Source organism: Durio zibethinus, chromosome 4 (assembly GCF_047325235.1).
Source record: "Durio zibethinus cultivar Kanyao isolate XHJ-2024 chromosome 4, ASM4732523v1, whole genome shotgun sequence".
Classification (NCBI taxonomy): domain Eukaryota; kingdom Viridiplantae; phylum Streptophyta; class Magnoliopsida; order Malvales; family Malvaceae; genus Durio; species Durio zibethinus.
Window position 1 is genome coordinate 2653585 of NC_143165.1, and position 9356 is coordinate 2662940.

At 29.1% G+C, this 9356-nt stretch overlaps 1 pseudogene across 1 annotated transcript; it reads right to left on the reverse strand.

Annotated features, from left to right (window-relative positions):
- Positions 1-1448: 1448 nt before the first annotated feature.
- Positions 1449-6548, reverse strand: LOC111287161 (uncharacterized; annotated as a pseudogene). The gene is made up of 12 exons (XR_016341360.1): positions 6405-6548; positions 6190-6301; positions 6049-6112; positions 5430-5531; positions 5271-5335; positions 5070-5150; positions 4694-4776; positions 4391-4607; positions 3869-3924; positions 2913-3041; positions 2531-2714; positions 1449-1851 (listed from the first exon to the last, which is right to left on the reverse strand). The product of XR_016341360.1 is annotated as an uncharacterized LOC111287161 (transcript).
- Between the last annotated feature and the right edge of the window lie 2808 nt (positions 6549-9356).

Here is a 9356-nt window from a genome sequence, read left to right on the forward strand (position 1 = left end):
TTGATGAGACAGACGGCTGAACATGATAAGGAAAGAATAAGAGATGAGAAAGCAATTGGCATTATGGAATTCTTGACTTTCAACACAATTTTGGCACAACATCTTGAAGGAAAAAAATCTAATTCAACTGAAATCAAGATGAAATAATAAGGTAGAGACATGCTAATGGATATATTCGAGATGTCTTATAAATTAAAATGCATATTGTCGACTTTTTTATTCCTTAAAAAAAGTAATTCTAATTCTAAAAGTTTTTCTTTCTAAAGTTTTTTTAAATCTAGAAGTGGAAAATGGACGAATTTAAGTAGGATTGGATTGGATTTTTTTTATTCGGATAATTTGGGATTCAATTTTTCTTTAGATTCGGATTATCTTAAGTTCAAACATTTTCAAATTTGGGTTTTTTTATTTGGATAATTTTGGATTTGAGCCATAAAAGATTCAAATTTTTGTTTAATCTTAAGTTTGGATTGATTTGGATGAGTCTCGGATCATTTTAGAGTTTAAAAAATTTTAAATATTTTTCTTAAATTCGAATGTAATAATAGATTTTGTTTTTTACATAATCATTAATTGGCTTAATAAATTTAAAATAAAGACATAAATAGTACTAAAGTTAAATTTTAACAAATGATAAATATTTATATAAATATAAAAATATTATAATTATATATAATATTATATTACAATATACATGCAAATATAATAAGATTTGCTTACATAAACGTTTAAGTCGATAGTTTCTTTAGATAACACATAAGATAATAATAAATAATTATAATATATATTATCAAAATAATCAAATATAAAAAACTTTTAAATTAAATCATTAATAATAATAAATATTCAAATATTAATTTTAAAACGGATAAAAAGATATATGATTATTTATTTTATTTAATAATATTCAAATCTATTTCAAATATTCAAATTTGTTTAAATTAATAAGAATATGCATGAATTATTACAACCACCAATGCAGTAAATAATTATGAAATATCAAAACCAAAGACGGGAAAAAGAAGCAAACAAACACACAATAATTAAACCAATTCAGTTTATTACAAAAATGTGTAATGATGCCAATATACTTTGAATCCTGTACATCTCCTGCCAGCCTTATTTCATATTAATAAATAACTATAAAAAACTTAAATTTATAATGATTGTTATTATAAATTAAAAATCAGTACAAATATATATATGGTGAGAAATTTTGATTGAAAAAAAAAATGGATTTCAAAAATAGGTAAGAAAAAAATTTTAAATGTTTGATATTATTGTGAAAAAAATGCTATAAGTAATTAAATATAAGATAATAAAGTTTTTATCAGTAATTAATGTTTTATATATATATATATATGAACATAGAAACTTTTTGAACCACCAAAACGTTTGATCTCTAACTATCATTACGAATGTCAACATAAAAGACTTTTCAACTCCCATTTTTGAACATTTTAATGAGCAAATTAAATCATCATAATTAAATTACTTGATGTTCTACATGACTGGTTTATTGTCATGAAAATTTCAGAAGCACAAAAACTGTATAGCTACCATTTCTCCAAAGATGTTGCCTATTTCTATCTTATAGAGGGATTCGATCCCGGTAATATCTCTGCCAATAATTTCCTGGGAATTTAGAATGGAGTTGACAAATTTTTAAAATCTATTCACGATATTGAAATTTGAGTTTACCATGCGATATGAGCTCCATCATAGTCGCTTATTGGAGGCATGATCGGACTGAAGTTCTAAGCGCATCTGTTCTAAAAGTAACTTTTTAACATCATCCACAGAAGTTGACAAATTTTGTCGAATGTGCTTGTCCAAGGAATTTGCCATTCCCTAATGAATGAAATTAAGAAAGAAATTGAGTAAATATGGAATTCATCAAATTCATAAGAGCAAAAACAGAAGCAGGAAAGCTGAAAAATCTTTTCTCATCTTATGATAAATGGTATCGGTAACGGCAATTTCACCATTCAAAACAATTTCTTTAGGACGTTAACAAATTAGAAGGGAAAGAACCTATGACCACAACAACTTACTGACATCCAAGCTGATTAAAATAAGTCAAGCATGATCGCAGACCGATAGACCATAGATTTCGTAACTGCTTCAATTTTTTATTTCTTCTCAATCATTTAACAGACAAGATAGTGGAAAATCTTTGTCAAGATATCACTCAAAGCACAAAATTATCAATGATGGAAAACTAAAACTTCTAAGCCTAATCAAAATCCCAAGTTAAACCTCCTTTCTCACGCCAAATAATGACTACTTTTCTTCTTTTATAACCAAGCCTAAATTGCAAACTAATTGAAGTTGCTGCATGAATCATTTTTACTATTCTGTGCAGTAGCCTCTGAAAAGGTAAAGAAAAAGAAGAAATTTTACTGAAATATGTATTTAAGTTAGACTCTGGTTTTAACTAAGGGAATGTTTCGAGGAGATAAAAGTTCTAAGGCAAAAAGCAAAAAGAAAAAAGATTGAACAATAATAATATGAAATAAATGCCACATACCTCAACCTTGCAAAGTAAGCTCAATGAAATTCCCCTAGAACGATGATCTGAGCTCTTGACAGATAACAATTTCAATGCAGATTTTGGCAGCATCCAACCTTGAGACACCTTTATAAATGCATCAATGCCCCCGACCATGTGAGCAATGATGGTCTCATCTCTCTCTGAGTACTCAAAGGAATGCCTGCATTAGGTACTATTCAAATGTAAAAAGCTTCTCCCTTTGCAATTTCTTTCAACTTTCCCCCATTTTTGGTGGGTGAACGGAAATTTAAAAAAACTTATATGACAAAGGAAATGAAGTGCACAATTGACCAGCTAATTTAAACCTCTTGAAATTATTATATCAACACTGCGAAGACTTTACCTATATGAGTCTCACCTTGATTTATTTGTGCTCTTCACTATAAATCGTCTCAAAGTACTTACGATAATCCTATCCTGCACTTTTCCCACAAGCCACTCTAGTGAAGACCATGTCTCCTGTGCCATTAAGTTAGAGGATAGCTGCCTGCAACATCACAATAGATTATATACCCTAAATAAGGAATTCAATCAAGGTCTACCTTTGTCAAACTGGATTAAAAAAATGATTCATGACAACTGTCAGGTTTAATTAAGCTACTTGCCATCTCGAAATGGTGGGTTGATTAAGTTCCAAGAAAATGTGAATTTATATAAATAATAAATGTATATAAAACAATTACTGCAAACATCTCAGTAAAAGGTGGCAAAAACTACATATTATGAGCAGTACTTTTAACACAAAAACAACAAGGATAATTAAAGCTTATTCTTAAGGGTGACAGCCTGGGAAAACAGGATCTGCCATGAAGGGAAAGAATATAGGAAATTAAAGGTTCAAATGAGCCAAAAGAAGGACAAATAGGTTGCTGTTCTAGTTGAAAAAACTGCCTTTCAATAAAAACTTTGACTGAAAGTCTGAATGAAGAACTTTGGTTTTTAATAGATGAATCAATATGATGGGACCATAATTTGATAATACCCTCTAAATGACAGATAAGTTGATGTACAAAAAAGGATTGAAAGGTTTTATATAGGGTGGATAGCAGCAAGGTTGAGAAAAGAGATGCAGGTAATTTTAGGTTTGGAAGTGCCTAAGACATTAAAAATTGAAAGAAGAAAGGGGATGGTCCTTCAGAGGACTTCTTCTTTTGCAAGAAATCACATTTAGGATTCAATCTATTGTTCTATATAAAAACTAACAAATTATATTCCCTTTAAAGGCCTTCTGCTACTATACATATACACATATGCAAAAATACACATGATAAATTGGGATTCAACCTTGAAGTCAGAAAAACTGAAAAACCAAACATTAAAGACTTTGCCACATCAATTATATCACCTATGTAAACATCATTTGGGAACATCTGGACAACATGATACATGAACAAGCATTTCAAAACAATTGAACAAAAAGACATGAAGAACCAATATGATTCTTCTTTTGCAAGCAAGTACAGGTTTTCTAATGCCTGTTTAACTTGAGCCAAAAAAAAAAGACATGGCATGAGACTAATGAATGAAAAAATTATCATCCAAAAAGAAATATATGATAGTAACTTTTGTGAAAATGGTTTTGACACCAAATTGTTTTTTTCTTCTTCCAGTTTGATTGCATCAAACGGGAAAGAAACTGAATTTTTTGGCATTCTTAAAACCAATTTTTTCCTTTTCAGTTCACTTCACATTATTTCATCAGTGAGATTAGTTATTTGTCAAGTATGATTATTTCTCCATTGAATATCAAAAGTTTAATTTCTTTCTTTATGAGAACAGAGATAAAGAAAAGAACAGATTATTTCAGGTTTTTCACGAAAAAACATTTAGTCATACCTCAACGTTCTTAACCTCCGTTGTTCCATCCATAATCTCTACTAGCAACTCATAATTCATTTCAGATGGCTCAGCAATATCTTCAATCATCTTTTGGAACAATTCAACCTCTACTTTTGGAATATAAATCTGTAATGACAACCTAATGCAGTTTCCATCAAACCCAATGACTTTCAAACCAGTCAATGCATCTTCAATCTGTTCTAGGGTATCTAACCTGAAAATAAAAGAAAAAGAAAAGAACGTAGTAAGCAAAAAGATACTGATATAGAACACATATAACCAAAGCAAAAATAAGTGAACAATCTTTTAAACATAGAATCAAGATCTTGCAAAGACTAAAAAATTAAATTGTTCTTCTCAATCTGACTTTCTAGTTCCAAAATCTGAAAAGCATAAATAGAAGAATATTGGATGTTTAATGAAATAAAATATGTAATGCCATTTACAACTCAAAGAATTTAACATACATTATTAGCACATATACATAATTAATATCCTAATTGAATATATCAAATATCTAGATCATTATAAAAGAGCTAGAACTTAGTCATCAAAGAAAAGAGATTCTTATAAACATGATTATAGAGCCAAAAACCTATGGCACAATTATTAAAGTTCAGCCATCAGCTAAATCTAATGCAGTATTCAAGAAGCAAGTGAGAAGAAACAAAAGCACCTCAAACTTTTTCTCTTCATTTGCATCCACCAAATTCAATTGATTTTTATAGCAGGGGTCCTCTTCTACTGTCTCCAGACCCTAAAACACAAAATGTAAAAAGGCTAACTGTTAAATTTGACTTCCAAATTGATTTCAATCTGAATACCTTTCAAGCCATTAAGATTGCTTCACAAAATGAAATAACATAGGAGAACCAACCTGAGATGCAATAGAATCCAATGCACACTTCAAGCCCTCAAGATTGCCTTCCAGTATATTTGTTTCTGTAAAAATAGAAGTCAAACGTAAATCAGCAGAAGAAAAAGCATTTAAGTGTAATTACATGTGAAAATCAAACCTAAGTCAATGAAGCCTCACCTTCAATATGATTTCTTGAAAGATCCTCAATTTCCTTAGAAATCTGGGTACTTTCAGCCTCTACTTGATTAAGCGCCTCTTTCAAGTGTGCTAAGTATTTATCTGTATGAATAATTAAAAAAACACCAATCTAGAATCAGCACAACATTGCATTGCGGGCATACAGATGTTTTCTTGTGATGTGCTAGGCATTCAAGTGTGCTAGATATTCATCTTTTAGTTTCCTATGATGAGTCACTTTATAAAATACTTGCATTTCAGGCAATCACAATTAGAAGAATAACACAGTAAACATGTTATCCGAAAGAACATCAAAAACTTTGAATGGATCCTAAACTATCCAATTCCCCTCCGTATCAGAAACCTTATCATTATCTAAAAACCCTTTTAAACTCCATATTCCACAAAACCCAGAGATTTTTCCCCAAAAAGAAAAAGAAATCCAACTTTGTTACTAAAACTCAGTAACCATAACATACAATCCGATTAAAGACTAAAACACGCAAAAGAGGCAGTTACTTAATACAATACCCTCTTTAAGTTCAATTGTACATGTATATATGTAATTGATGTTAATAAAAATTAACGAAAAAAATCTAAAATATTAAAGGAAACATACTTAAATCTTCAATGCCTAAGAAACCCACGTCAGAATACTCTTCAACAATTTGCTTCACTTTACTCTGCATAAACCCACTCTTAAGTCTTAATTAAAAAAAAAAAAAGAAACAAAATATTAGAAAATAATATTGAGAATCACCTCGAAATGAGAAGTGCAATCTTTCAGCAACTTCTTGGAATCCGAAGAGAGAGCTTCACTCTTAACCTCATTTTTATTGCTACTATGAATCTCCGAGAGCTCATTATTTCGGCTAAAAACAAGAGAAAAAAATTAAAATTAAAAAAAAAAAAAGAAGAAGATTCTGTACAGCAAGTAGCAACTTACTTCACGGTATTAAAAAGAGAGAAAAAGACCTGCGAAGATTGAGAGATTGTGATAAAAAAGAAATCTCCATGGGCTCTGCCGTTGTTTTTGTGTGTTTAAATGAATCAAATCTCCTGCCTGTTTGAAGGTTGATTGAGTTGTTGAGTCGGTCGCAGAGGAGGAAATATGTTAAAATTCAAAGGGGAAAGTTGAGGATATTTGTTTGTTTCGGCAGGAAATGCTGGGGTTGGGCCCACTTTGGAATCTACAATTAGGCCCTGTTTACATCTCGACAATACTAGAATTGTTCATGAGAAAATTAAAAAAAAAATAGTATTATTTTCAACTTTTTTGGTAAAAAAGTTGCAAAAAAGGAAAATCAAAGTATCCCTTTTGATTTTGGTTAAAATATTAAAAAAACACATGAATTATTTTAAATTTTAAATTAAATTTTATATTTTCATTATATTCAAAAAAAATTTTATTTTTTAATTTATCTAAATAATTCTTTATTTTAAATTAAATAATTTATCTAAATATTGATTTATATAAATGACTTATTTAGATATAAACTAAAAGTTAAAAATTTATTTATATAAAAATTAAAGGTTAATGATTTATTTAATACAAATTAAAATTTAAAAGTTTATTTGAATATAATAAAAATATAAGAGTTTATCTAATTAAAATAAAATGATAAAATTTAGAGTTTTTTATTCTTTTAACCTAACAATAAATGCATATATTGTCTTAAAAATTATAATTTAATCTTCTTTTCCCAATTGAAAATAATATAAAAAATTTAGGAACTTTATAATTTGATGAAAAATTCATTAATAAATATATAAAAGCAAGAAATGGAAAAATTAAGAATTTACAAGTGCACAATACCATCATTTATTAAATTTTGTTTAATTTTTCTCACATTTTTTATTTTATCAGTTGAATTAAGCTCAGATTGCTTTCACTTTGATCAATTAATTAATCTAAATTATGTTAAAAATAGAAATAACATTTATTCAATTAGAATTGTGAGACTTTTAAATTCCAATAGCTATTGTCTGTTGCTATCATGAAAATATTTTAAAGCAATTCAATCATCAAAATGTTGCTATCACTCAAATTAGACTTTACAATTCATATATTTTTATTATATATAGTATTAATAATTTGTATATTTATCTCATATTTAATCCAAAAATTACATATCATTATAATTTATTTTTTATTTTTATTAAATTCATGTTTAATTTTTATTAAAATTAAATTTTTTCCTTTCATATTTTTTTTCATATCATTTTCATCTATTATTTGTTATTTTTTATGTCATTTACGGGGTATTGTTTTAAGTTATTACCTAAATATAAACTTTCTTTTCGTTTTGATTACAAATAGCTTAACCATTGGATCTACCCTTCATGGGTTTGAACCAAGCCCTAGGCTCTGTGTCATTGGCCAGACTTAATGTCTAAGCCCACGTAGTTTCAAAATTCGAGCATGCATTCATCCGACATTCAATATCAATTTATTTGTCATGGTTCATACTTTTATGAAATATTGTTTTCTCTATTCTTTCTGATCTCACGGTTTTATCTCACAAAAAGAGTTTCAATATGTGAACCGTTATATTTCAAGATTAACTTTAGTACACGGTCGATGTGGGATTCCTGATTCTACATCAAGACCGTGACATCTTCTCTCACTTTAACGAAGGTCCATCGTCTTTGGTAGCACATTACTGAGGTCCATTGTCTTTGGTGACGCATCGCTTATACAACCAGAACTGACTCTAATACTATTTGTTACAGATCGAAACTCAACATTTAAGCTCACAGGTTAAGGATTCGGACATACACTCATTTAATTTCACAGATTAATTTATTTATCACAGTTCACATTTTTATAAAATATTATCTGCTCTAATCTCTCTATTCTTATGATTTTATCTCACTAAAAATGTCTCACAAAGAAAAAAATATATAAATCTTTATATCTCAAAATAAACTCTAGTACATGACTAATACGAGATTCCCGATTCTATTCCATGATCGTGGCACTCTGGCTGGCTGGTTCTAGGGAGTGTTGAAAACTAACAACTATTCAAAGAGTAAAGTAAGAAAAAGCATTTCCATACCGCTTAGAATGAAATTTATAAACAGAACAGGGCGATCGTCTCAGTGGATCAACTAAGTTGAACAAATGGAAAGGCTGCCAAAACTCATACTCAACAATGGCATGATTTACAGGTTAAATACTATTACACATTGAAGAGTCTGTATTTCGAATTCGAGCATCTGACCATAACACTTAAATGTATGCATCTTAAATGAATGCAAAACGATGCATGATAGAAAATTGAGGGTTTGGAATTTAGCCTAAAAGATATTCTAAAAGGACATATTTTCGTTTTACATTATCTATTTTTTGGTGACACATATCTGTATTATGTCATTACCCTAGTTTACAACTTTACTTTTCATTCGAATATAAACTAACCAAATGTGTTTCATTCATTGATGTTTTGCTTCAACGCCTGCAGCCATGAACATTTTTATTTCTTAATTTGTTTAGTGTTGTAGTTGGAAGATTCACTTCTCTGTATGCCATTTTAAAGGAAATGCATTCCCTGTCAGATGTTGGGAAAATTTTAGATTATGCAGTGATGAGTTTTTTGAGATAACTGTTGCTGCAATCATATACGTAACATTTTTTATAAGTATTTTTTGGAGGTCATGCTTGAAATTATTGTTGCTGCAAGCAAGTGCCTTGCTATATTCATTCTGATTTTTAGGGGTTTTTTTTTTGCTCAAATTTGAGAACTATGGGTTTCAGGCATTAAGAATTGAGGGTTAAGATGGGTTTTTGTCATTTTGATTCTTGGGAGATGTTTGAGGACTGGAATCTAGGTGAAATGAGTTTTATTTGCAGAGGAAAAGATGGAGAAGGTTGAAAATTTCAGGAAACTAAAACAAAAAAAGTAAAATAAAAGAGAAGCGAGAAAA